Source organism: Lissotriton helveticus, chromosome 1_2 (genome assembly GCF_964261635.1).
Source record: "Lissotriton helveticus chromosome 1_2, aLisHel1.1, whole genome shotgun sequence".
Lineage (NCBI taxonomy): Eukaryota > Metazoa > Chordata > Amphibia > Caudata > Salamandridae > Lissotriton > Lissotriton helveticus.
Window position 1 is genome coordinate 360,227,761 of NC_136058.1, and position 26,693 is coordinate 360,254,453.

The 26,693-nt window shown below is 50.1% G+C and overlaps 2 protein-coding genes across 3 annotated transcripts in view; one reads left to right on the forward strand and one right to left on the reverse strand.

Moving 5' to 3' along the window:
- The window catches only part of LOC144805272 (membrane-spanning 4-domains subfamily A member 4A-like), a 161,519-nt gene that overhangs the window by 121,904 nt on the left and 12,922 nt on the right, over positions 1 to 26,693 (reverse strand). The window lies entirely within an intron of this gene.
- LOC144805256 (acyl-coenzyme A amino acid N-acyltransferase 1-like) overlaps positions 12,764 to 26,693 on the forward strand; it is a 205,645-nt gene continuing 191,715 nt past the window's right edge. The window contains exon 1 of the mRNA XM_078671952.1: positions 12,764 to 12,891. The gene's annotated coding sequence lies outside the window, so the exon portion shown is untranslated. The remainder of the gene's footprint in view (positions 12,892 to 26,693) is intronic.

The following is a 26,693-nucleotide window of genomic DNA, read 5'->3' on the forward strand; positions in this document are numbered from 1 at the left end:
ACCAGACCTTACTCGAAGGCAACGATACTGCCGACTGGACTTCTCACACAGAATACTTAATCTTCTGAGGCTTCTCCGAATAAGATAGAATCTTCTTTTGACGAGCCGCTACGGAATGAAGACACCTCAGGAGAGGCTCTCTGGAACGCAACCGACTCCGTCAAGTTCTTCAGTTGAAGTGCGCAGCGCCAGAGCAGCGCGCGCACGAAATGGCGGCACTGCTTCAAAGACTAGAACGCCAACCCAGGGTTGACGTTTTCAACAGCGGAACAACAGGAAGTTCTCCATCTGAATTGCGCCACCAATTGACTCCAGCTAGCAGGAGGTAGTAGATGGGGTACTTAGTTAAGCGATCTTAGCGATGACCTGGTACCTGAAGGCCTTGACACCAGAGCGGGCTTGACAGTACCCCCCACCAAAGCCCCCTCCCCAGGCTTCTGCGGGTAAGTCTTGTGAAAAGCTGACACCAATCTTGGGGCATGAACATAGCAACTCGGCTCCCAGGATCTTTCCTCCGGGCCGAAACCCTTCCAATCCACTAAATAAAACAGTTTCCCTCGTTTAATCTTGGAATCTAGAATTCTCTTAACCTCAAACTCTTCCGAGGATTGGACTGAAACTGTAGTGGGTGGAGTATCCTGTCTAAGATGGGGGGGACTCTTTCTAACCAAGGAGACGTGAAAGGTTGGGTGTATCTTCATGGTTTTTGGAAGAATGACTCTGACACTCACAGGATTGAGCATCTTATCTACAGGGAATGGACCCACAAATCTTGGTTGAAACTTGTGATTACCTCGCAAACGCATATGCTTTGTGGAAACCCATACCAGATCCCTAGGTTCTAAAATGGGACTTTCTCTACGCTTTCGGTCTGCCTGATGTTTGTAACTAGTCTTAGCCTTGGAAAGATTAGCTGATGCTGTTTGGTAAGATTGCTGCAGCTTTGATAAAACCTCCTGAACTGCCGGAACCTCAACCTCCACCTTACCCACCCACATATTAGGATGCCTGCCTGAATTCAAAAAGAATGGGGAGAAACCAGTAGCTGAATGAACCGCGTTATTGTAAGCAAACTCCGCAGTACTAAGCAAGGAGGGCCACTCGCCTTCTTGATCCATTAAATACATGCGAAGGTATTGCTCCAGATCCTGATTCACCCGCTCAGTCTGTCCATCCGTCTCCGGATGGAAACTGGTGGACAGCCGAGAATCTACCCCTATTCCTCTCAAGAAGGACCTCAAAAAACGGGACACAAATTGGGGGCCTCGATCGGAAATCACAACCTTGGGAATTCCATGAAGTTTCACAATGTGCTGAACAAATAATGTGGCCAACTGGGGAGCTGTGGGAAGGGCCTTCAAAGGAATGAAATGACTCATCTTAGTGAACTGATCCACCACCACCCAGATGACAGAGGTACCTTGACTAGAGGGCAAATCCACTATGAAATCCATAGAGATGGTATGCCAAGGGGATGGAGCTACCGGTAAGGGGTGGAGAAGACCCTGTGGAGACTGCCTTAAACTCTTCCCTTTGATACACTGCTCGCATGTGGCAATGTACTGTCTCACCTGAGTGTCCATGCCAGGCCAAATAAAGTCTCTTTTCACCAACTCCAAAGTCTTTGCTAAACCCTTGTGTCCGGCCATCAGATGATCATGGGAAAATTGAATGATTTCAGTTTGCAAATCTTCACTTGGAACAAAGATCTTTCCTTGAAGATAGGGGGTTCCCTCCTTGACCTCTCGATCTGAACCCTCTGACTTCCAGTCTTGAAACTTCTCCTTAGAAAACTCTTCGCGAATCCTTGTGCCCAAGTCGTCGTCTACAGAGGTGGCAATTATCTTATCTTTAGGAATGACAAAATGCTCCTTCGGATGCTCCGCTTCACTCCCCAAATCAAGTCGCGATAAAGCATCAGCTTTAACATTAGTAGCGCCAGGTTTGTAGGTTAAAACAAAATTGTAGTCGGCGAAGAACAGAGACCATCTCAACTGTCGAGGAGTGAGAGTGCGAGCGGACTTTAGAAATTGTAAATTTCGATGATCAGTGAAAACCGTTATAACATGTCTGGCTCCCAATAAATAATGGCGCCAGACCTGAAAGGCATCCTTCACTGCCAATAGTTCCTTGTCTGCGATTGAGTAGTTTATTTCTGCAGGAGACAATTTTCAGGAATGATATGCAACCGGATGGAGCTGACCCGTATTCTTCTGTCGCTGAGACAAAATTCCCCCAAGGGCCAAATTCGAAGCATCAGCCTCCACAAAAAATGGTTCATTCAAATCTGGATGTTGCAACACTGGAGCAGTGGTAAATGCCTCCTTCAACTGCTGGAATGCTTCCTCCGACGCAGGTCCCCAAACGAATTTCTCATTCTTCTTTAACAATCGAGTAATGGGACTCACTGTGCTGGAGAAATCAGGAATGAATCGCCGATAGAAATTTGCAAAGCCTAAGAAACTCTGTATTTCTTTGACGGATCGAGGAGCAGGCCAGTTCTTGATGGCTTGAAGTTTTGAGTCGTCCATTGACACTCCTTCGGGGGAAAGAATGAAGCCTAAAAATTCCACCTTGGACGAATGAAAGACGCATTTCTCCAACTTCACATACAATTGATGTTCCAACAGCCGCTCCAAAATGGCACGCACATGACTCACATGTTCTTCTAAGCTGTTTGAAAATATCAAAATATCGTCAATGTAAACGACTGCAAATCGATCTAGGTACTCTCGAAGAATGTCATTCACGAAATGCTGGAAAGCTGCCGGGGCATTACACAACCCAAAAGGCATCACCTGGTATTCAAATAATCCCAGCCTGGTGCGAAATGCGGTCTTCCATTCTTCGCCTTCTGCCATATGAACCAAATGATAGGCCCCTTGTAAGTCCAATTTGGTATAGATTCGGGCCTCCTTAACTTGATCTAATAACTCCGAAATGAGTGGCAGAGGGTAGCGGTTCTTTTTAGTGACCAAATTCAAGGCTCTATAATCTATGCAGGTCCTCAAGGTTCCATCCTTCTTTGGGATAAAGAAAAGAGGGGAAGACACTGGAGATTTTGACGGTCGTATAAAACCACTCGCCAGGTGTTGATCGATGTATTCTTTCAGATGCACGTTCTCTGGTTCAGATAAAGCATAAATGCGGCTACAAGGTAAGGCCGCCCCTGGCTCTAATTCAATCCTGCAATCATAGGGTCTATGTGGAGGGAGCTTCCGGGCTTCTTTTTCATTGAAGGCTTCCTTCAAGTCTGAATATTCATCTGGAATCTCAGGAACTTCTATGGCACAAATGGTTTGGACCTGATTGGCAAAGTTCGAAGACATCGACTGCAAGGCCACCCCCGAAGAGGCTTTGAAACAGTGCTCCAAACAAAATTCAGAATTCATTTCTAAAGCGCGTGTGGCCCAGTCAATTCTTGGATTGTGCTCAGTGAGCCATGGCAACCCCAAGATGAGCTGAAACTGGGGAGCATCAATCAGATTAAAACGGACATGACTTCTATGCTCTCCGGGACCGTACACAGTGATGATCTCGGTATCTGCAACTATGGGGCCCGAGGATAAATTCGTGCCATCCACCGCACGAACTGGCTCAGGTCTCAGCTTCTTCTCAAAACGAATTCCCAAAGACTTAGCAAACTGAATGTCGCAGAAGTTTCCGGTTGCTCCTGAATCAATCATAATGGAGATGCCTTCCTTCTCAGTTTCTCCAAAAGTGATCCGACTGGAAAGGATTAAGTGTGGAGCTGAAGATTGAAGAGTATTAGCCAAGGATTGTGAAACTGGAGTTGATTCCGATTCAGCTCCCACCAGTGCAACTCCGTCTACTGGTGGAGCCGATCTTTTACCAAAGCCGCAGACTTGGGTTTTCTAGGACATTCTCGCACAAAATGACCCGATTGGCCGCAATACATACACAGCTTTCCTGCTCGTCTCTTCTCTCTCTCCTCTTTGCTTAGAGGACCTCGAACAGTTCCAATTTGCATCGGTTCTTCACTGGAACTCCCTTCGGAACTCTTACTCACATCCAAACGAGCTCGATCAAACCTGGGGGGAAGTACTCTTGTCTCCCTTCGACGCTCACTGCGCCTTTCAAATTGACGTTGATCTATCTGTAAAACCAAATCAATCAGCTCTGATAACTCAGTAGGTCTCTTCGGAACTTGGGATAACCCATCCTTTAGTTCATCCTTGAGCCCACGATAAAAAATGGCTGCTCTCTTAGCCATTGGCCAACTGGTCTCGACTATCAACTTATTGAATTGAGCTATGTAAGCTACCAGTTCCTTATTACCTTGCTTTAAATCTAGTAACTCATTGTCTGTTGTTTGGGATATAGTTCTTCGGTCAAAAATTCGTAAAAATTCTGCCTTGAAGTCTTCATACTTGTATAATACAGGATCGTTTGTCGATACCAAAGGCAACGACCACGCCGCTGCATCCCCACTCAGGTAAGACAGAACGAAAGCCACTTTGGATTGATCTTCTTTAAATAAAATGGGTTTACACAAAAAATGCAGAGCACACTGCGTGAGGAAAATCTGAGCCTTAAGTGGATCCCCCTGAAACCTTTCTGGAGGGGCCAAAGGGATAGTTGGGGACATGGCATGCACTACTTGAGTAGTTAACTCTGACGAAGAGGAAGAAGGCGCGAAACCTTGCCCCTTCATTTTCTCAAAACTGGGACTGGGACTGGGAGCTGCTGCTATCTCATCAATTCTCTGCCTAAGATATCTAGTCTCAGAATTGGACCTCTTAACTTCCTCCCTAGTTTCACTCAACTGTTTCTGTAAACTTTCCAGGACGGAGGTCAAGGCCTTAACGTCCAGACCCTCAGCCATCTCGCCCAGACAGAAGGCAACCTATTTGGGCACTTCAATCTGTCAAGAAGCGCTGTACCTGATTCTCCTGTGGTCTGTGGGGGCAAGTGTGAAGGGCGTCCCGATGAGTAATTCCCAATTCCCAAACACCCCTGGTCCCAGAGACCTCTGAGCTCAGGAATGAGGGGGAAAGGGGAAGTGGATAACGAACAACAGAGAGACTGCCACACCCTGGTGTCTTCAGCTTGTCGGCACCTGTAAGAGGAACATAACATTAATACATTCTCACTAGCTTGACCAGATGACTCAGGTTATACCAAATCCAAAAGCTGCTCCTCCTATACCTGTAGTTGGTGTGGAATTTGCTTCTCCCTGTAGAGGAGTTGAAGTGAAGACTTGCCTTGATGATAGGAGATGATGCCACTGAGAACTACACTAGGTGAGTAAGAGAATATAGCTACATGCGCATATAGATATCCCCCTAAACACTATTTAGACCTGAAGTTCGGAGTAGCGAATAGGCTCAATAAAGTTCTCAATATGCTCCTCTAGAAAATCAAGTCAGGAAGGAAAGTTCATAAAACAACTGCGGTTATTTGGGCGATAGCCATCACCCAAATGCTGAGTCTTTATCAAAGTCTATGGATATAGTTTTCTTTTAAAGAATTCGGGAACGGACTTGATACTGGAATTCACAACGGTCTTACTCCCAGAGAATGCTTCTCAATCAGAATTATTCTGGAAACCACTTGAATATAAGTTCTAGTCTTACCGTTACTCTCGGAACAAACTGCACGGCAAACGAGAGTGGAGAGATAACGGAAACCAGACCTTACTCGAAGGCAACAATACTACCGACTGGACTTCTCACACAGAATACTTAATCTTCTGAGGCTTCTCCGAACAAGATAGAATCTTCTTTTGACGAGCCGCTACGGAATGAAGACACCTCAGGAGAGGCTCTCTGGAACGCAACCGACTCCGTCAAGTTCTTCAGTTGAAGTGCGCAGCGCCAGAGCAGCGCGCGCACGAAATGGCGGCACTGCTTCAAAGACTAGAACGCCAACCCAGGGTTGACGTTTTCAACAGCGGAACAACAGGAAGTTCTCCATCTGAATTGCGCCACCAATTGACTCCAGCTAGCAGGAGGTAGTAGATGGGGTACTTTGTTAAGCGATCTTAGCGATGACCTGGTACCTGAAGGCCTTGACACCAGAGCGTGCTTGACAACGAGTGGCACAGAGCACATAAACGAGGCACACAGGCGAAAGAGGCACAAGGGGGGAAAAACGAGTGGCACAGAGCACAAAATGTGATCGGTGGGGTCACAGAGAGGGGGAGCAGTGGCACAGAAGCCAAGGACAATTACCAGCGAGTCAGTGGAGGCAGCAGGGGCACATAGTCGGAGCTGCGTGGAGGGGGAGCGACCTACCAGGAGGGTCAGGGGTCGCTCCTGATGGACTGTAGCAATGGTTGAATTAAAAACAAGAAAAGAAAAGGAAACAAAGGGCATCAATGTCTGGTAGCCTGTACCAACCAAAATGATAATTGAACGTTAAGCTTTATACCCGCCGATGGTTTCTGATAAACCACAATTTCCATTTGTGTAAAACGATTAAGTAAATTGAACTTCTATATGGCTGAACTTAGGAAAGTCCAAGAGACCTTACCAAAGGCCTTCTCTGCACATAGTGCCATAGCCATATTGGGAGAAGGAATCTGTTTGTTTTCTCGATCACGTGCAAAGAGTTATGATATTGTCAGCCGCCAGTCTCCCCTTAACAAAGCCAGTCTGTGGGAAGAACATTTCCTAATCTCAGAGGCAGAGGTTTAGTATATAAATTGTAGTAGCTATTAAGTAAAGAAATAGGGTGGATATTTTTCATCTCTCTTGGGTATTTAGCCTCTTTTGGTCATACCCCTAAATGAGCCCCTGAAGTAGAAAGTTTGGCTTGTGTTTCAATGTACTGAAAATACCAGACAAATGAGGTTGTAATATGTGTTGGAAGCTCTGATAGTATGCAATGGTAATGCATTGGTTTCACCTATGTAATAAACAAAGAGCTGTTTACATCAATCATCGTCGGGTATGAGAGCTTCCTGACAGATAACATGGTACTCGAGAGGATATGGCACCTCGCCGCCAAGACCTGGAACAGCCTCCCCATCCTCCTACGGCAGACCCAGGTCCTACTAACCTTCAGGAGGCTACTCAAGACCTGTCAATCCGTGCGGTAGCAGCACCCCCATCCCCCCGCGCATTGAGACCCTCACAGGTGAGTAGCCCTCTTTACAAATGTTCTGATTGACTTCTCATCTCCTCCCTCCTCACTAGTCTCCTCGTGCATGCATCAGACTACCTTCACCCTCTCAAGTCTCATCCCTCTGTCACTCCTTCCTTCTCTGCCTCTAATTTCCATTTGCTTTTCTCAATCCTTGAACGTTCCCCTTCCTTCCATCGTTTCTTTTGACTTTCCTCTCACTCTCTCCTTTTCATGCTCTGTCTCCACCTTCTTGTGTAGCATCTATCTTGTCCCACCTCTCATTCGTGTCCCTTCTGTCTCCCTTTGCTTTCAGGCTCCACACTCTCCAGTTTGTCTGTCTTTCCCTTCCCTTCCCACCTTTGAAATCTCTCTTTATCTTTCTTTGTTTCTCTCTCCCTCAGCCCTAGTGACTCCTGTGCACAAGTGGTCCCAGACTTGTACCTCAAAAGACTGTTTGTGTGAAGGGATGGTCAGACAGCCTTCTGACAATTCCTATCAAAGGCCAGAATAGAGAGATGACTGACTGGCTGACAACTGGAGCTGCGTTATGGAAGCAGGGACTTCCCATAACAGACAGACCCTCACTCCAAGCGAGGCCACACACTCAGCCAAACAAGGAGTGGTGGGGGCCTAAAAGTGAACGGGGGAATGTGGAGCGTGCTAAAAGAATCAGAGCAAGGAGCTCTTACCATACTGTCAGACTGAATCTGATGCCTGGCGTAGAAGAGAGGAAAGAGAAATTATCCTTCAGGCCATGCCTGTCGGATAGAGAGAAGGCTCACAGGAGTTTGATCACAAACAGCCGGCTCAGGGACAAGTAGAAGTTACGGTAAGCGCCATGAGCCCAAGGCATGGCCGAGTTTGGCACGTGGCCCCTGGAGGCGGTGCTGTACTCCAAATTCTGTGATGTTAAACTGAAATTATCGTCAAAGGCTTGTATTTTGTCATTTATTTTAGGCCGACCCGCATCACCGCTAGTGTATGACAGTGTGAACCACTCAGCTGAGCTCATAGGCTGAACGTTTCCGTACGTCATGGCTGTGCTCGGCCGATTATTTCATTCCGTTCGCAGGCAACGTAAACAGGAACGTGGCCTGATTGGCTGAGCTCAACGAAGACAGAAGTGTTACAGCCTTGCAGGATGGTTCTACTCGCGTTCCCATTGGCTACAGTATTGCGTCGCTTCTCACGCTCTGGTGTCAGCGTGACCATGCCTATTGTTGCCCGGTTACTCACCGGTAATATTCATTACTCCGAGTCATGATCTCCCCATCCCATTACTTAACAGTGAGCAGTAAGTCTGCTCCACATAAACCTAATACCTAGCAGAGCTTTTTGCCCCTCCCCCAATATGGCATCACCATCATGTGACAATAAAGAGGGAAGAGCGGCAGAGAAACTTCCTGAGAATACCAAAGAGAAAACCCAGAAACGAAACAATCACCCCAAAACCAAATACAGGGAGGGAGGGAAGGGCTCAGGAATGGTACGGGGAGACCAGGACTCGGAGTAATGAATATTACCGGTGAGTAACCGGGCATTACCTCCTCGTCCTGTCCCCCTGTCCCATTCCTTAACAGTGAGCCCATACCCAAGCACACGGTGATTGTAAGAAAAAACAGACCAGAAAGAGCAAGAAAACAGGTCCATTTAATCAACAGAAAAACAGTACATATCACAAACCATGTACCGCAGACAGGAGCGCCAAAGGAAGCAGAGGCCGCCAACCCCAACTGAAGACGATAATGCAAGACAAACGAATCAGGAGCAGCCCACGTGGCAGCATTGCAAATGTCCCTCAAGGAGGCCCCCTAGAACAGGGCCCAAGAGGAGGAAACGGCCCCTGATCGACCTACCCTGAACAGAAGAGGGGAGAGGACAGTGGGCAGAATCGTAGGCAGAAAACACAGCACCCGTAACCCAACGAGTCAGGGCAGACAAAGAAGGACAAACACCCAGCCCAGAGAGGCCATAGGTGACAAACAAGGAATCAACCTTACGGAAACCAGAGGTCCACTCCAAGTAGATGTGGAGAGCCCTCAGCACATCCAACGAATGGAGGACCACCAGGAGAACAAAATCCTCCTGACAATGAAAAGATGACAACACCGTAGGCAGAAAAAAACGACTGGGACGGAGAATGACCTTGTCAGCGCAAAAGCGCAAAAAGGGGGGGAGAAGCCACCAAAGCCCCAATCTCACCAACCCGCCACCCAGAAGTAACTGCCACCAGGAAAAGAACCGTAGCAGAGAGGAACTTCAGGTGCACGGAGGTCAAGGTCTCGAAAGGGGGACCCGACAAGGCCTGGAGCACCAAGTGAAGAACCCAGGCAGGCACAGGAGAGCGAGAAACAGGACGCTGAAGCAAAAAACACCGTAGAAGGCAAGTCACCAATGGAGAGACAGAGGACACATAGGAACCCCGAAAGGCAAGAATGGCAGCCCACTGCGCACGCAGGGAAGAAACCGCGAGCCCCAAGACGAAACCATCCCCCAAGAAGTCCAACACTCACACACCCTCACAGGAGGCAGAAGAGAGACCTCTCCCAAGACACCAGGAGGAGAAAGTCTACCAATGACGGGCATAGGACTTCAAGGTGGAAGGGCGTTGCGACAACCTGAGGCTCTGGGCAACCACAACTGAGCAACTCTGACCCAACAAACTTAACCTCTCAAGTGCCAAACCCCCAGCCGGAGTCAGCGCAGGGAGGCAATCCCGAGAAGAGGAGCCCGCAGAGGGGAGGGACACAGGGGAAAACTCCAATGGGGGCATACAGAGAAGGTCAGCAGCAGAGGGGACCAAAATCGACGAGACCACTCCGGTACAACCAGGAGAACCTCCGCCCGAGCCAACCGAAACCTCCGGTACAACCAGGAGAACTACTGCCCGGTCCAACCGAAACCTCCGGAGGACCCGCGGAAGCAAAGCAAACGGAGGGGAGGCAAACAAGAGCCCCAATGACCACGGAACCAAGAAAGCATCCGTCGCCCACGCCAACCAGGAGGGAATGAGGCTGCAAAACTGAGGAAGAAGAGCAGAATCCTCCGAGGCAAAAAGACCCAGCCATGAAAGGCTGAACCGGAGGACAAGCAGATCGAACAGAGCGAGGACAGACACATGGACACCGAGGAAGGAAACACACTGCCCAAAGAGACCGCAGGCTCATCCTCCCACCCCGGAAGAGAGACATCCGTCAGAGATAAGAGAGCCTGCCCAGCCCAAAGACTGATGACCCTGGAAGGGAGAAACAGAGACCGGCACAAGCCCCTATGACGAGCGACATTAGCCCGAACAAACAGGTCGACGGCCTGACCCCAGAAAGCATGGTCCGGAGGAGAGGCGCAAACCAACGAAGAGCCAACCAAACAGCCCGCAACACCCACCAGTTCGAGGACTGGAGAGACACAAAAACGGGACCACCGACACCGAGCCATGGAAGTACCCAGGACAGCACCCCAACCCATGGCACAAACATTCGTGGACAACACCACCACAGACTGAGGATGAAGAAGGAGGAAACCCTGGGAAAGAGAACCACTGGGGAACATCCCGAAGCCCCAGAGCAACGGGAACCAGGGCAACGTAGACCAGAGAGGCAGGACCCCAGTGCGACAGGACAAGAAGCAGGAGGGGACACAAAAGCAGCCGGGTCCAAGGGAGGAGAGGCAGAGGGGAAGCGAACTCCCCATGACTCTGCCACCAGAGATGGGCAGACAACCGGGACTTGGCCAAGAAAGGTGAAGGAACAAAGCCAACAGGCGCTCCCGGGAGAGGAACACCATCCCCAGAAAGGGAAGACACCTGGCGAGCGGCAAGGAACCCAGAGGACCCCAGAAGACGACACATCAGGGCCACACCCGACAGATTCAGACCCCCGAAATGGAGAACACCCACCAGATGTGCCAAGAGCTGCGCGAAAACCCGTGGCCCCGAGGAAAGGCGGAAAGGAGGCACCCAGACCAGAAGGGGCGAGAACCAACCACAAATCGGAGAAACCGCGGAGCCGCATGATGGATCAGGACATGCAGAGAAGCAGCCAACAGGGCCATGGACAACAAAGCCACCAACACAAATGTAAGGTGGGGGACGAAGAGACCGACCCCCACATAACCAAGACAGGGCACAGACCGGAAGCATGGTACCCGGAGACCAGGAAGAGGGGTGAATAACAACCCACGCCCTCACCAGAGGAGGAACCTCCACAACAGCCGCCCGCCCCAACATGAGGCGCACAGCGACCAGCAAAGCCACCCGCCGTAGAGGATGACAGGGCAGGGGGGCCACCCGGGAGACCCGGGGGAGGAGAGGAGAACTCGACCCAAGAACCCCCGGACACAGTCCGCACCGTCCCAGGCATCCAGAACCCCCAACCACTGGGGCAGGAACAACAAAGGCAACCCCAACCGGAAAATCACCGGTAGGGGCATGGGACCAGGCACCCCCAGGGCCCCCTGGCCATGAAAGGGCCGCGAAGCACCCCAAGCAGAAGGCCCAAAGGTACGGCGGTAGCCAAACCCACGCTCCAGAGAAGGAGCGCGGACAGGAGCCACAAGCACGCAGCACCATGAGCACGTCGATTGGAAACCCACAAAGGGCAACCCAAGCAGGACCGACCACTGAGAAGGCCCAGCCTACCAGGAACGCATCCAGGCAGGATTCCTCGCAGCAATCGAAGCTGGAAAAGCATCGCAGTGGCACACAGAGTGACAACAACCAGCGCACCTGCAACACCAGGAGGGCCAAGAGCGAGAAGGCATCCACACCATCCCGCAAAAGAATAGCCAGGACCCGAGCCATCCAGCGGAATAGGCCGTTGCCCCGACAAAAAAGCAGGAAGCAGCAGAGGAACGCCACACCGCCCCGTCAACACACCAACCACAGCGAAAGAAGGAAGGGCGCCTCCACACAAGAACCAAAACCAAAACAGTGAGGAAAGGCCACTAATCAAAACGCCAGGAGTGAGAGCGCACACAGACGAACAAGTCAGAGAGCACCGCACCCTGAACAAATCCTCCAACAGTCAGCCGGGAAGGCAGCAGCAACCTCCACATGAAGAAGCAGGCGTAAGGACTCCAGAGGATGCACAGAGGTGCATGCTGAGAGCACCGTCACACTGTCTGCTGTGCAGCAGGCAAACCCTCTTTCCTCGTTGAGCTCAGCCAATCAGGCCACGCTTTTGTTTGCATTGCCTGCAACCGGAGTGAAATAATTGTCCGAGCACAACCACAATGCATGGAACAATCAGCTTATGAGCTCAGCTGAGTGCGTGACAATGTCACATACTAGCCGATGGTCGGCCAGAAATGCGTTATTCTAAAGTCTGAGGCGTGCCACCTAGCAGAACTGCATATCTATAATATAAAAACAAAATAGTGCTGTAGTGATCACACTCAGGCAGGTAAGTGTGGAAACACTAAGTGTAATGTCTGCTCGTCTCCACAGCTTCCAGTGATAACAATAAACTGTCCCCCCGGGGGAAAACATGGCGGCCGCTGGTTAGGGCAGCGCGCGCGTCTGTGACAGACCTCTCCTAGCCCCGCTGTAATTTTGTAGTTATCGGCACCTGTGGCCGTACTGCAGTAGCGGTTGTTTTTGGCAGAAAGGGAAAAATGAAGTCTTGATTCCCGGAGCTCCGGTTGCGTCTGAAAGCGGCTTCGTGTGCTCAGCGTCGGCGTCAATGTGTGCAGGATAAAGCCTGAAACCTCCCCCCGCCTCTCTCCCGCGGTGGAAGCAGGCAGCCGTGGAGCTGAGGCGCGGCCACAGGGCGGCGGCTCGCGGGCTCCTTAGCGGGAGTGTACGAGGTGAGAGGGGAGAAGGGCGGGTGAAGATTCACCCAATTTTCTCTAATTTTCGTCCCACGTAGCCCAAGGAGCCTGAGGGAAGCATCGAGGGAGGTGCGGCGAAAGGGAAGGAGGCCGCCCGCAGACCCCCCACAGCATCGGGTAACAAAACACCGAACAGTAAGGAGGGGGCACGGGTTGGAGGCACGAAGGGTGCAGGGACTTTGAAGCCCAAATTACCCACCAGTGGCACACTTGTAAAGCGGGGGGTAAGGGCAGAAGGCAGGGGAAGGGCACTAGGAACAGCACCTCCGCGGAGCAGCAAGGGGATGGTCGCAAGGTAGTCCCAAACGGTATCGCAGACTGTAGCCCAGAGAGAGGAAGCGTAGTGGGAGTAGAGGGGGAAGGTGAGGCTGAGGCTGAGGCAGAGGCAGAACTTGAAGTCGACAGCATCAGTGACAGAGCAGAGGTGAATCAGGGAACTAAAACGAGGGGAATTTACGCACCCTAAAGCCAATACTAGCTCCCAGTCAGAGGTTAAAGGTAAAACTAAGGGGTTATGAAGTAGTGCGACCCGAATTACACCCTCGCTGCGTTCTTATTTTAAAGCACTGCCCCTAGTGTTGGATATCCTACAAAGCACAGAGGCGGCTAGTCGCCCCCTGAAGGAAACATGAGCAAGTCTAATATTGCCCCGGTCACTGAGTCTATTGGCTCAGTGGTCACAATAGAGGCCTCCAAGTCAAAGCCGGTAGTAGATCTCGGGGAGTCTAACCATTCTGAGGAGGTTGCTGGGGGAGCTAATGGTGCCAGTGGAGATCCAACGGTTGGACAGAAGAGGGATGATGGTCCATTGGAGGCGCTTCTGACTGCCATGAGGGAGGAGATAAGGAGTGGCTTTGCGGAATCATAGACTAACCAGAATGAGAACAGGGCGGCTTGTGAGACCCTTGAAAAGAAGGTAGATGGCCTTTTCGAAAGAACAGAGAGCTTGGAGGGTTCCGTGGGGGAGCTAAAAGCGAGTCTGGAGTCAGCAGAGACAGAGATCCAATGCCTATGGAGCGAAGGGGATGCGATGAAGGAAAGGTTTGAGTCCCTGGAAAATTATTCCAGAAGGAACAATCTCCAACTTCTGAAGATCCAAGAGGGGAAGGAGGGTGGAGATATAAAGGTATTTGTGGTGGCACTATTAAAGAATGCCCTCAATCTGGATGAAACAACGGAAGTTTTGGAGAGAGATATCCAGAGGATACACAGAGACCCCTTCCGCCTCAACCCCGAGAGAATGAAACCGAGAAAGATTCTAGTGAATTACCTTACATACACCTTAAATGAAAAAATCCTGAACCTCGCACTGAAGGCGAAGTCACTAAAGGCCCCAGATTTTTCTTTTGAAGTCCGTTCCGATCTGTCAAAAACCACCTTAGATAGACAGTGGGAGCTCGGCCAAAAAATTGAGAAGTTTAGAGCTGTGGGGGCAACAGTGCAGATGAGGTTCCCCGCCTTCTTGAGAGTGATGTACAACAACAAAATGCATAACATCCGTTCCCCTCTGGAAGCCGATGACCTAATAGTATCCATCAGTGAGCACTCACGGGGGGATGCTAAGGTGTTTTGCCTCCAGTCTGATATTGAGATATTGAGGGGAACCAAGGCATCTTAGATCTCCCTACACTCCGAATTTATAGTTATTCCCCTCCCTCGGGGGTGTTTAGTGTTTAGTGTCCACCGGAAATGGTTGCACACATAACCTAACCCTAGTGAAGAGGGGAAAAGAAAAGAAAAAAAACCATGGGTTGAGGAAAAAAAAAAGGGAAATTGTTTAAAAATAGGTGTAACTAGGTAAACAGAAGGTTATACTGAGGTAAAGATCAAAATTAGAGAATCACAAAAAAAAAAAAAAAAGAAGGGAAATACATAAAAGGGGGTGGTATATAAATACATTAAGAAACTAAATCTTTGCACAATTGGGGGAGAGTGGACTACCCTTCGTGCCATACTTGCGTCTTTTTAGGAGCCACTCAGTCTCAAATGCTTTGTTTAGCCGGTATTTGAACAGGGTAGGCTGGGTAGGAGGGGAGGGTCTGTCTGACGACGCAAACCTGGCTATTCATCTGGCCATTGTAAGTGAGGGATGGTTTTCCAGGGGAGGAGGGAGGGGGGTACGGAGGGGGGGAAAGAGTTAAAATGCCCTCGTAAGTCTGTTCTCGTTAAATTTGTTTTGGGCAGTAACTTTTTTAACGCCAGCCGAGCGGTTGCCGTCAGATCAAAAGATGCCAATTTAGAGATGTCGCTTTACAGGTGAGTGGGTGGGAGGGGGTAGGAAAGGGACATGACCTTGTTGCAGTTCTTATCCTGGAATGTCAATGGCCTGCGTGTGAGGGGCAGGAGACACAGAATTTGACAATATCTGAGGAACTCCCCCGCGCAGGTCATTGTCGTCCAGGAGACGCACCTACTCAAACATGAGGTAAACAACATGCTGAAAAAGCAGAAGTGGGTGGATAAATTCTTATGTACGGACCACAATGCCAATATACGAGGGATTCTCATCATCTTTAAAAAGCAGGCTAAGGTACAGATCATGGAGTATAAGGAAAAACTCAGTGGAAGATGGCTTTTGACTAAAATAGTGTTAGATGGCCGGCCGTACATTCTAGTGGGCTACTATGGCGCGAATCAAGACGACCCACCCTACTAAAATAAGATCCAGAACTATTTGATTACCTCTCAAGACCCGGTAATATGGGTTGGAGACTTTAATATAGTTCTAAATCCCAAGCTTGACAAGTCGCCTAGCTCCAGAGCATTGACACCTTCCAAATCTAGGCAAATCCTTATATCAATAATGACTACCTTGGGTTTAGCAGATCTATGGAGGGAGAGGGCGAGTAAGACATTGGGGGTCTCCTTCCAGAACTTCAAATATAAACACAAGTCAAGAATCGACTACGTTCTTTTTAGTTTCAATCTTAAAGAGGCACTGAAGGAGTTGGTATACCTCCCCTCGCACTTGTCTGACCATTCAGCTATCCTTTTTACTCTAAAACACTCTCAGCAGATCGGACATATTTCCTGGTCTTTTGACCGGACGATCCTGCTTGAAGAAGAGAGAAGCTTTTTTGTAGCTGAGTCTATTTCATTTTTGGAAATTAATTCAAACTCGGCTACGATAGTGACTGTGTGGGAAGCATTTAAAGCCTATTTAAGAGGGTGTATAACCAACAGATCCTCACACAGAGGGAAGGTATATAGAGAAGCAATTAAAAATTTAGAGCAGGAATTGTCTCTCATAGACCTGAATTGCGGCCCCACCATAGGATCTGCAGAAGACCAAGAGAAGCGGGTCGAGTTGGAAAAAAACCTCGAAAGCTTACTACAGGAAAGGGTTGATAAGAGGTGGGAGGCGAGCAAGCTCTGACACTTCGAGTACGGAGAGGCTGCAGGCAAGGTTTTGGCCTGGAAAATAAAATCAGATCAAGCTAAAAATACATCAGGGAAATAAAACTGGAAGGGGAAGTTACAGCTAGGACTCCCAACTCAGAAATTGGGAGTGCTTTCTAGGAGTTCTTCCAGACCATCTACAAGGAGGAGATCATGGACGACCCTATGGCTAGGGACTCTTGGTTAGACAAGGTCCATCTGCCTACCCTCTCAAGAGAACAGAGTGACCTTCTGGATAAAGAAATATCAGAAGTCGAAGTCAGTAATGCCATTGGACAACTGAAGCGAGGGAAGGCGGCCGCCCCGGACGGACTACCAGGGGAGTTGTATCGTGTATTAGGTCCCGCCAATAGTTCCATCATTGACTGCCCTTTTTAACTGTATCTTTCTAAATGGCGTGGCGCCACCAGAGTCGTGGAGTGAGGCAACTATTGTTCTGATCCCCAAACCTGGTAAGGACCCGACTGATTGCGGGTCCTATCGGCCGATTTCGCTCCTAAATAATGATTATAAGATCTTTGCAGCTATTTTGCCGGCACGGCTGGGGAGCGAGATCGGCTCAATAATCCACAAAGACCAGAAGGGATTTATAAGGGGGCGTCAGTTGGCAGATCTCACCCACAACCTGGTTGGTGCTATAGACATCGTCTCTACCTTCTCTCTTCACTTGGCCACTTTCACTTTGGATGCTACTAAAGCATTTGATAGGGTCAGTTGGCCCTATCTGGCCGCGGTAATGAGAAGGTTCCAGTTTGGGGTCAACTTTTGTCGAGTTATTGATCTCCGGTATAGGGACCCCAGGGCTAGACTGTTGGTCAATGGTGTCCTTACAGAGCCCTTTAAAATCATGAGGGGTACTAGGCAGGGCTGCCCGCTTTCCCCCCTTCTATTCAATTTGTATATTGAACCCTTTGTGCAAATCTTGAGAGAGGAGCACAACATCCCCTCTTTCGAGTTTGGAGGATGGGTTAAGCGGGCAGGACTCTATGCAGATGATATTCTTATTTATACATCTGATCCTGTTCAAGCTTTTCCCATAGTTGTTAAAAGGGCGGAGGAATTCGGGCGGATCTCGGGGTACGAAATTAATGTAGGGAAAACCGAGATAATGATTTGGAACATCGGTAACACACAGCTTGCAGTAACCCCATCCATGCGCTATTTGGGAATAAAGATCACCTAGGAAATTGGTAACACAGCACAGATCAATCTGGACCAGGTCTTCCGAAAATGTCGGGCGCTATTAAAATCTTGGACTTTTCTCCCATTGACCATACTCGGGAGAATAAATTTAGTAAAAATGTCCATTCTCCCCAAATTTACGTTCATCTTTAACACCATCCCACTAGCCTTTCACTCTAAACAACTTCAAAAATGTCAGCAGGAAATCAATTCTTTTGTCTGGAATTATAAGGCAACCAGGTTGGCCTGGAAGAAATTGAGAAGGAGGAGGGAAAAGGGAGGGCTTGTATTGCCAGACTTACAATACTACGCATGGGCGTTTCAGCTGTCACATTCTAGGATGTTGCTGAAAACTCCATCAAGCTCATCTAATGGGAGAATGTTTAAGGCCGTGCTAAATGGGGCGGATCTGCCAATTGACGGATTCCTATTTAAATTTGGGGATCAGAGTTTTTTTTAAAAAGGTGAGGTTAAAGATCTTACAATCATTGGCAAAAGCTTGGGTGCTGATTAAAGCAAGAATAGGGCTGGCCTACTTTTCAAATTTTGCCCCAATCTGGGACACCCCGGGGCTCCCCCTCTGTCTTAAGGACAATCTTGCAGTTCCCGTAAAGGAGGCAGGGATTCTAAGATGGGGCGAGTTGCTAGCAGGAGGGTTATTAGTAGAATGGGAGGAGCTATATGAGAGGGTTGGCCCAGCTCTATCTAGATTTAAATATATACAGCTCGTCAGCTGGTCCCGGGAGTAGATCAGGAAAAAGGTCCAATTGGGGAGGAGCAGTATTCTGGAACAACTGCTGGTAGAGAGACAAGTGGGGGGTAAAGAAGTAGCCTTCTGGTATTGGACCATTTTGGAGGAGGTGGACGGGGAGTTCACTCTCCCCGATGAGCAGTGGGGAGGTGATATGGGCCTTCAGTGTGGGGACTTATGGATAAGATCTTTCACTCTCCAGTATAAAGCTGTTAAGCCAGCCTGGTTGAGGCGAAATCACCTGTTTACAGTACATCGAGCCTACCTTTCCCCTCAAGGGCTATCCAAATTTCAGCCAGGAAAATGCTGTAATAAATGTAACCTCCTCGCAGCCTCTGACGTCCATATGTTTATGGAATGTCCCCTCATTAACTCATTTTGGGACGAAGTAAAGGCCACTTTGGACTCGATTCTTAACCGCATGCGTGCGGGCGGAATTCCGCCCGTACGCTGGGTTTTGCGGATTCGCATGTTACGTGACGAGCTGGGCTCGTCATGAGCGTGCGAGGAGGCCACGCCATGACGAGCCCAGCTCGTCATGAGCGTCGAAGGGGTTAAACCATCATTATCTTTTACGCTGCCACTAATAATTTTTGAGTTGGACGAAAACGTCACCGGGCATGCCCTTTCTGTTCTATGCAATTCTCCTCGCGAGACGGCTGATTTGTAAATTTTGGGTCGACTCTAAGGCACCATCGCACGCAGGCTGGCTAATGTCCCTATACGACACATCAAAGGTGGATTTGGCCAGATCCTGCAGCAAACGTAACCTTACCTTTTGGAATTTGCTGGTTCAGTGGAGCTAGATTTTTCGCCAGGATTTCCGTTTTTTTTTTTCCCGGGTCCGATGATTATGCCTATACACTCCATGGTCCTATTGGTGGCCCGATATTGTACTTGGTCTAACAGGCTCAAACACGCCTCGATGGAGTATTGAGGGGATTGGCATGCCTCCTAATATTCCCCCCCCCCCTCAGATATTCCTGAAAGCGTCTCTCGCCAGCCTGGCATTCGTGTCTGGTATGGGAGAGGATTATCATCTTACCCTCTGCCTAAGGACACGTAAGGTGGTTGGCGTTTTCTTTGGAACGAGGGTCAGGCAAATGAGGACAAAAAAAAACAAAAAACAATGAACTGTCACCCCAGTATTCAAAGATGTGCATTCCATCACCATGACAGTGGCATCATAGAAACAAGAAACTAGTTACACTGAAAAACTACAAAGATTACTACACCTATGTAGGAAATATGGCCTGCATGGAGCCCCTTCGCCCTCAATAAACAAGCATTTGCAATGCAATAGGTCTCGCATTATTAAAGTTTGAGCTAATGGTGTTGCATTATTTAGCAATGCCAATAGCTCAAACTTTAATAAATGTGAGATCTATTGCATTGAAAATGCTTGTTACCTCTTCTTTTGACCAATTTTATTTAACATAGTAAATGATACCCCAGAGTATCACAATTCTCAACAGTGGTGGCGACAGACTGTGTGTTACTGTAATGAATGTCCGTCGAAAGCGGCACACACGTCACCCAAGGTCTTGCAGGTTCCAGATCTTTGCTTCTGTTGCATTTCTTCCTTTCTCGCCAGGCACGATGCTAATACACTCCATGACCGGATCATCTTTAGGATTTAAAACCCATTGCGTGAGGAGTTGAATGAGTTTTCAAAGTCTGGGCCCAAGGATATTAATTGTGGCGCTGACTCCAGGACGTGAGGGTTTCTGTTGACAGTCACTACAATCATGATCTGCAATTTTGGCTAACTTGTGGTGCGGTGTATGAACGGTGCTCATCACGTTTGTATTACTCCAACTCCCTCAGAAGTGGAACTTCTCACGCCCTGGCCAACCGCAGACCCCCGTAGCCCTCTTCCTCGCATGCTGAGGTACCTGAGGCCCGACGGCAGGATAAGGAGGCACTCCAGAGACTAGAGAGGGGGTGCGTGCTGCAGCCCCCACCTGGGTGCCCTGTCCCTTCTGAACCGGCGCAGAAGCTTGTCTCCACTGTCAAGGGGCGCCCAGGGGCCTCGCATTTGGGCTACCGACTAGGCCCACCACTGGAAGCAAGCAGGAGGCGGCGAGACCTTCAACCGCTACCCCCCTAACATTTCCGGCCCATGGTTGTTAGTTTTCCCTTTTCACTCTTATGTTTTTATCATTTTGAAAATACTGTTTTCCTAACTTTTGCCGCACTCTGTGGCCCTCTCCATCCTAGCGCTTGTTCTCGACGCAAAACTGAGAGGCGCTACATGAAAAGCGACCCGGAGAGTGTTTTATCAGGGTGCTCCTGAAGATTCTTGTGCAGGTTAAACAACCCTACAAATTATTTCAAGAGTACGGACTCTTTAAAGGAAGGGCACTTGCACCTGCCTGTATTCACCTGGCACAGGGGGCCAGGGGTGCCTGAAGTAAGAGCGGTGGCATCCTTTACTCTCCACACATGCCCCTCGGCAGGTGTGTTCGATCACAGAGGCACAACCTCCGTCCCCAAGGTGCCTGCAGAGTGTGGCAGGCTTCTTCCAGAAGGGCTCGGCGGCGGTGTTCGACCCCTCCATGGTCAGCTGCGGTCCCCGCACCCAGATCTGCTCGGAGCCCAATAACCCCCAGGCAGGGTCTCTAATGCTCCCTGCTTCCCTACGTTTCACCCTTCTTTTTATTACTCACAAACCCCCAGTTTTAGTCTGTGTAACGCAGATCACGGAGGAAGGTGCAGTGGCGCCGAGATTTACTGCTACAGTTTTAGGAGCTCAGCTCTTGCTTAAAACCGTCTCCCCGGCGCAGCGCACTGTACGTTTAAAGTGCGCTTCCTTTTAGTGTACAATCACATCCGCATGAAGGCGCGTGGTCTTCAATTGTAAACAACTTTACATAAGCTCTTGCGGAAGTATTTGGTGGAACCGAACAGGGCGAGGGGTCTGGCGTGCCCCAGACCCCAGTCCACGGGAGCACGACCCATACCTGTAGCCCTTATATTTCACACGCTCCCCACCCCGGACAGAAGGATGAGGAGTTCAAACACCCCAGTGCGCATCCTTTCCACAATGTGTAACATAAGACATGTACCCTACCAGGGTCTGCATACTGATGCTGTGCTCTCACGGGCTTCAATAAGTTATCCTAATTCATAGTGTCTTTTGCGACAAGTTGCGCCATGCCTGCTCCCACGCAAAAGTTTAGTAGCTATTACCTGAGGCGTGTGAGTGCCCCCCGTGCAATAGGAGACTCTTCACCCTCATGCACTGGCTACGTCTGCGCAGCCCAAGGATCCGCAAGCGAGCATGATGAAAGGTGGAGCGCATGTTGTCAGCCAGCGTCCAATCGCTGCCCTCTGCATCCGCTTTTAAAGCCTTTTAATAGTGCGTGGAAACACCGCATTACGGCGCATCTGCGAACGGTAGTTTAAAAACACCATACGACACTTTGAAGTATGTCTTTTTTAACTATCATTATGTTTATACAAATGAGTATTGTATAGATTTTACGCCCCTCCTCAACCGCTAAACTCGAGGTGTCACTTTTATTTATTTTAACACAAGTTGAACGCGCCTGAGCATTAAAAAGTGAAACTGTGTGAGGATTGCGAGGACGGAAGGGAGATAGCAGATGTGCACATCGCGAGTCTGTATGCTTGCACATCTCCTCAGTAAAAGAGACGCCGTACACGTGCACATTGCGTGTCTGCACGTAGTTTCAGAAAGAGGGGACCGGTGTCCTGGAGCTGTCTCTGGGCAGGTGAGCATTATGTGGCTGAGTAATTCATCGATAAAGAGGGGTTGCCAGGAGGCACGCTGTTATGTGGCAGAGTAATTCATCGATAAAGAGGGTTTGCCAGGGCGTGCGCCTGGTCTCTCCCACGGGGTTTGCAACAACTTAAGGGGGGGTCCATTGCGGAAGTTCGTTTTCAAGCTTCCTGGAAATAATTTAGGTTGAGGACATCCCAAGTTGAGCGCACAAGTGCATTAAGAAAAATAAACTTTAATTGCAGGAGGAGGCTCGCGAGGACAGAAGGGGGACAGGAGATGTGCACACCGCGTCTCTGTACGTATGCGTTCACAGGCTCCAATCGCCAATCGCCCAGCGCGTGCCCATCTCCTGTCCCACTTCCGAGGCAAGTCAGCAAGAATAGATTTCGCTGGCGACAGCGCTTTTGCGCTGCGTTCGCCAGGCGAGACCTAAAAAACACCTATGATTAATACATACATTCCAACATTTTCGAAGAAGAAAGTGGGCCATTTAAAAAAAGAATCGGGAGAATGTATTTCTCCCATTGACTTCTGTTATAGCCTGCATCAGGTCTATCCGCATATATGGGACTTGCAAGTGTGCTGCTGTTGGAAGGGGGAGTCTCTGGTTGGCGCAGTGCAACACTGGCGACAATCAGGGCCTCTCTCTTCCTCGTCAGGGCTGAGGGTTACCTTCAAGACAACCTCTGCTTACCCTCTAGGTAGTGTGGCTTAAGCAGTCTTAGGCTAATCTCTGGGGCATGTAAGGTTAAACATTTGCAATATTACACCGTCACAACCAACCCACCACACAATGACACCAAACTGTATTTGTAAAAATATATTCTCTTTATATAAATTTCAAGCAGGCTTGTAAATACAGTCTTGGTTATTTCAAATGCAGGTTCCAGTTACTCTTTAGGTTAAGTTGCCACAGTTCTTTCTCAGTAATAAGCAATCTTTGTTTAGTGTTATTCCCAAACAGTTCTTTCAGTGTTCTTTCCTTTCAAAGAGAAAGCCTCTCTCTGTTCTGGGGCTTTGGGACCCTCCCCGGCCTTCGGAGCGCCTTGCAGCGCCTCTCCTGCCTTCAAGGGTGAAACTGACTCGGCCCCTACCAACTCTCACGCATCTCGCGGTAGGCTTGGAATGGACACCAGAGAGGGGCTTGAAAAACCCTGGGCCTTTTCCAGAGGTGGGGGCTGAGCTCGGAGCAGAGCAGCAAGCAGGCGATGGGTGGGGGCTCCCGGCTGCAGTGAGGAGCAGGGAAGGGTGAGAGGAGCCTCTGGGGCCAAGGCACCTTCAGGAATGCTTTCTTTCAGGAATTGTCAGTGCAGAGGGGTCCCTTCTGACAGCGGAGATCTCCGGGAGGCAAGGCACCCTTCACAGTGGGGGTGCGTGCGGCCTCTCCTGGGGGGGCAGAGCAAGGCAGGGCAGCCGGGTGCAATCAGATGCACGGGGTCCAGGCTGCTCGAGTCCCCGGGATTCCGGCGGGAGGGGCTGAAGTCTCCTCAAGGGCTCCGTGAAGCAGGCAGGGGTAGAGGAGCGGCCGGCCTTAGCCCTGGGGCAGAGAGCGACTCCGGGTGGAGCGAGGCTCTCAAGGGCAAGAGGGCAGGCTGGCTCCCGAGTACCACGGCCCTAGGAGGGGGCGAGAGGGGGCAGACTTCACCTCCGGCGGGAGGAAATACTCGGCCTCAGGCAGGGGACGAGCCAAAGCACAGGAGAACCCACTGGTCCTGGGGTTCAGTTCAGGGGGCAAGCTCAATCAAGCCCTTGGAGAAAAGTTTCAAGCACAAATCAGCAAAGTCTTTTAGCAAAGTCTTCTCCTCTCCTTCCTCAGCAAGGCAAGCAGCAGGCCAGTCCTTCCAGCGTCTTCTTCTCCTTCTATTCGGGCAGAGGTTCTTTGTGGTAAAACAGGATTCTGATTTACAAGGAGCAGGGCTCCTACTTTTATACACAGTTTCTTTTGTTCTCACTGGCCAGGGGGGCCTCTGCATAACTGCTCTCAGCTCCTGAGCACTTGTGGTGGGTACTTCTGCTTCTGCATTCAGTGTGAGGGCAGGCACATCAGCCGCTCCCCAGGGGGGCGGAGCCGGCATTGTGAGGACAGGGGCAGCCTGAGCACTTTGTTGACAAGCTTCGGTCCTTCCTGGGCCAGGTGCAGGCTGAGTCATCAGTCGCTCCCCAGGAGGGCGGAGCCAGCATTGTGGGGGCAGAGCACAGCCTGATGCATCATTCAGGGGAAACTCCCACCACCCACTAAGGTGTCATCCTGCTATTCACAACCTGTCAACTCCCAGCCCTGTCACTCACACAACTCAGACAGTCAGATACACACAAAAGCAGAGGCGGGCTGAAATGGTTAGGCAAGCAAATGCTAGCTTTCTAAAAGTAGCATTTGCAAACACAGGATATTAAAATAAACTTTACTAAAAGAAGTATTTTATTATTCTGAGTTCAGGCATACTAAACATTAATTTCTACCATGTCCCCTGAGCCTGCTGGGATTATAGAGTGTAATAATTCCAGCAGCCCATCTGGCCTAGAAGGGAACTGGTAGCCTTACAATAGTGAAAAACGAATTTGGCAGTAATTCACTATTAGAACATGCCACACACATCAGGGCATGTCCTACCTTACACTTACAATGCACCCTGCCCTCAGGCCTACCATAGGGGTGACTAATATGAAGTTAAGGGAAGGTTTAGGGGCTGGCAAGTGTGTGCACTTGCCCAGCCAGTGTGACAGTACCAGACTGCACGCAGGATCTGCAATGGCAGACCCTAGACACATTTTAAGGCTGCTTCTGTGGGTGGCGCAACCAGCGCTGCAGGCCCACTAGCAGTGTTGGCATTCACAAGCCCTGGCACTCCTGGTGCACTTTACTAGGGACTAACAGTAAATCCAATGAACCAATCAGGGACATCAATCACAGGTACACTTTACAGTAGGGAGCACTTGCACTGCGGCACGGGTTGGCCGTGGCGCAGTGCCCTGAGTAGCAGACACCAGCAAAACATTTGAGGCACAACAGCAAAAAGTGGAAGGGAAACTCACGCCAAGGTGCCAGGTCTAACACGTGTCCCCTCCAGCTGAAATGTGGGGGGAACTACCCTTCCCCAGGGAGTTCCACATCACTAAGGCGGAAAAATCTGGACAGACCATCAGCGTTGGCGTGATCTGTGCCAGGGCGGTGTTCCACCGTGAAGTCCATACCCTGTAGGGAGATGGACCACCTCAACAGTTTTGGGTTCTCACCCCTCATTTGCATCAACCATCTGAGGGGCCTGTGGTCTGTCTGAACCCGGAAGTGAGACCCAAACAAGTAGGGTCTTAGCTTCTTCAGCGCCCAGACCACAGCAAATGCTTCTCGCTCTATTGCACTCCACCTACTTTCCCGTGGAAGTAACCTCCTACTGATGAAGGCTACGGGTTGGTCCCAGCCCTCCTCAGTCATCTGTGAGAGAACAGCCCCTACACCATGCTCTGAAGCGTCTGTTTGCACTATGAATTCCTTGGAGAAATCAGGAGCCAGGAGCACGGGCGCCGTGCACATGGCAGTCTTCAGGGTGTCAAAAGCCTTCTGACAGGTGTCAGTCCAAATCACATTCCTGGGCTGCTTCTTAGAAGTCAGCTCTGTCAAGGGGGTCACAATAGTGCCATAGCCCTTGACAAACCTCCTGTAATACCCAGTGAGCCCCAGGAAGGCTCTCACTGCAGTCTGGGTCTTGGGGGGTTCCCAAGCCAGGATGGTTGCAATTTTGGGTTGCAAGGGTGCCACCTTGCCACTCCCCACTTGGTGTCCCAAGTACACCACTGAACCCTGCCCAATCTGGCACTTGCTTGCCTTGATTGTGAGGCCTGCCTTGCGCAGCGCCATCAACACTTCCCAGAGGTGCCGCAGGTGTTCGGGCCAGGTACCACTGAACACTGCGATGTCATCCAGGTAGGCGGCACTGAACTCATCCAGTCCAACCAACACCTGGTTGACCAACCTCTGAAAGGTGGCAGGGGCATTCTTCATCCCAAATGGCATAACCCGGAACTGGAAATGCCCATCTGGTGTGGAGAATGCGGACCTCTCCTTTGCCCCATCGGTCAAGGCGATCTGCCAGTACCCAGACGTTAAATCAAACGTGCTGAGGAACCGGGCAGCCCCTAGCCGATCAATGAGCTCATCAGCTCTGGGGATAGGGTGCGCGTCAGTCTTGGTGACTGAATTGAGTCCTCTGTAGTCCACACAGAACCGGAGTTCAGGTGTGGCTCCCGGCGCAGCAGCCTTTGGGACCAAGACCACGGGGCTGGACCAAGGACTGCTGGAAGACTCAACCACCCTAAGAGCAAGCATCTTGGAGACCTCCTCCTTGATGCAGGCCCTGACCCTGTCAGTCACTCTGTAAGCCTTATGCTTCACAGGTAAGCTGTCTCCTGTGTCCACATCATGGACGCACCAATCTGTGACACTAGGAACCAGGGAGAACAGATCTGGAAACTGCCCCAGCAATTGGCGGCAGTCTTCCTGTTGCTCAGGGGTCAGGGTGGGTGAGAGGTTAACTCCATCCACTGACCCATCCTTCTCACAGGCCACTAAGAGGTCAGGAAGAGGCTCAGACTCCTCTTCCACTCCATCATCAGTGGCCAACAGCATGCCCACTTCGGACCTTTTCAAGTGGGGCTTGAGGCCGTTGACATGTAAGACCCTTAAAGGATTCCTGGGCGTCT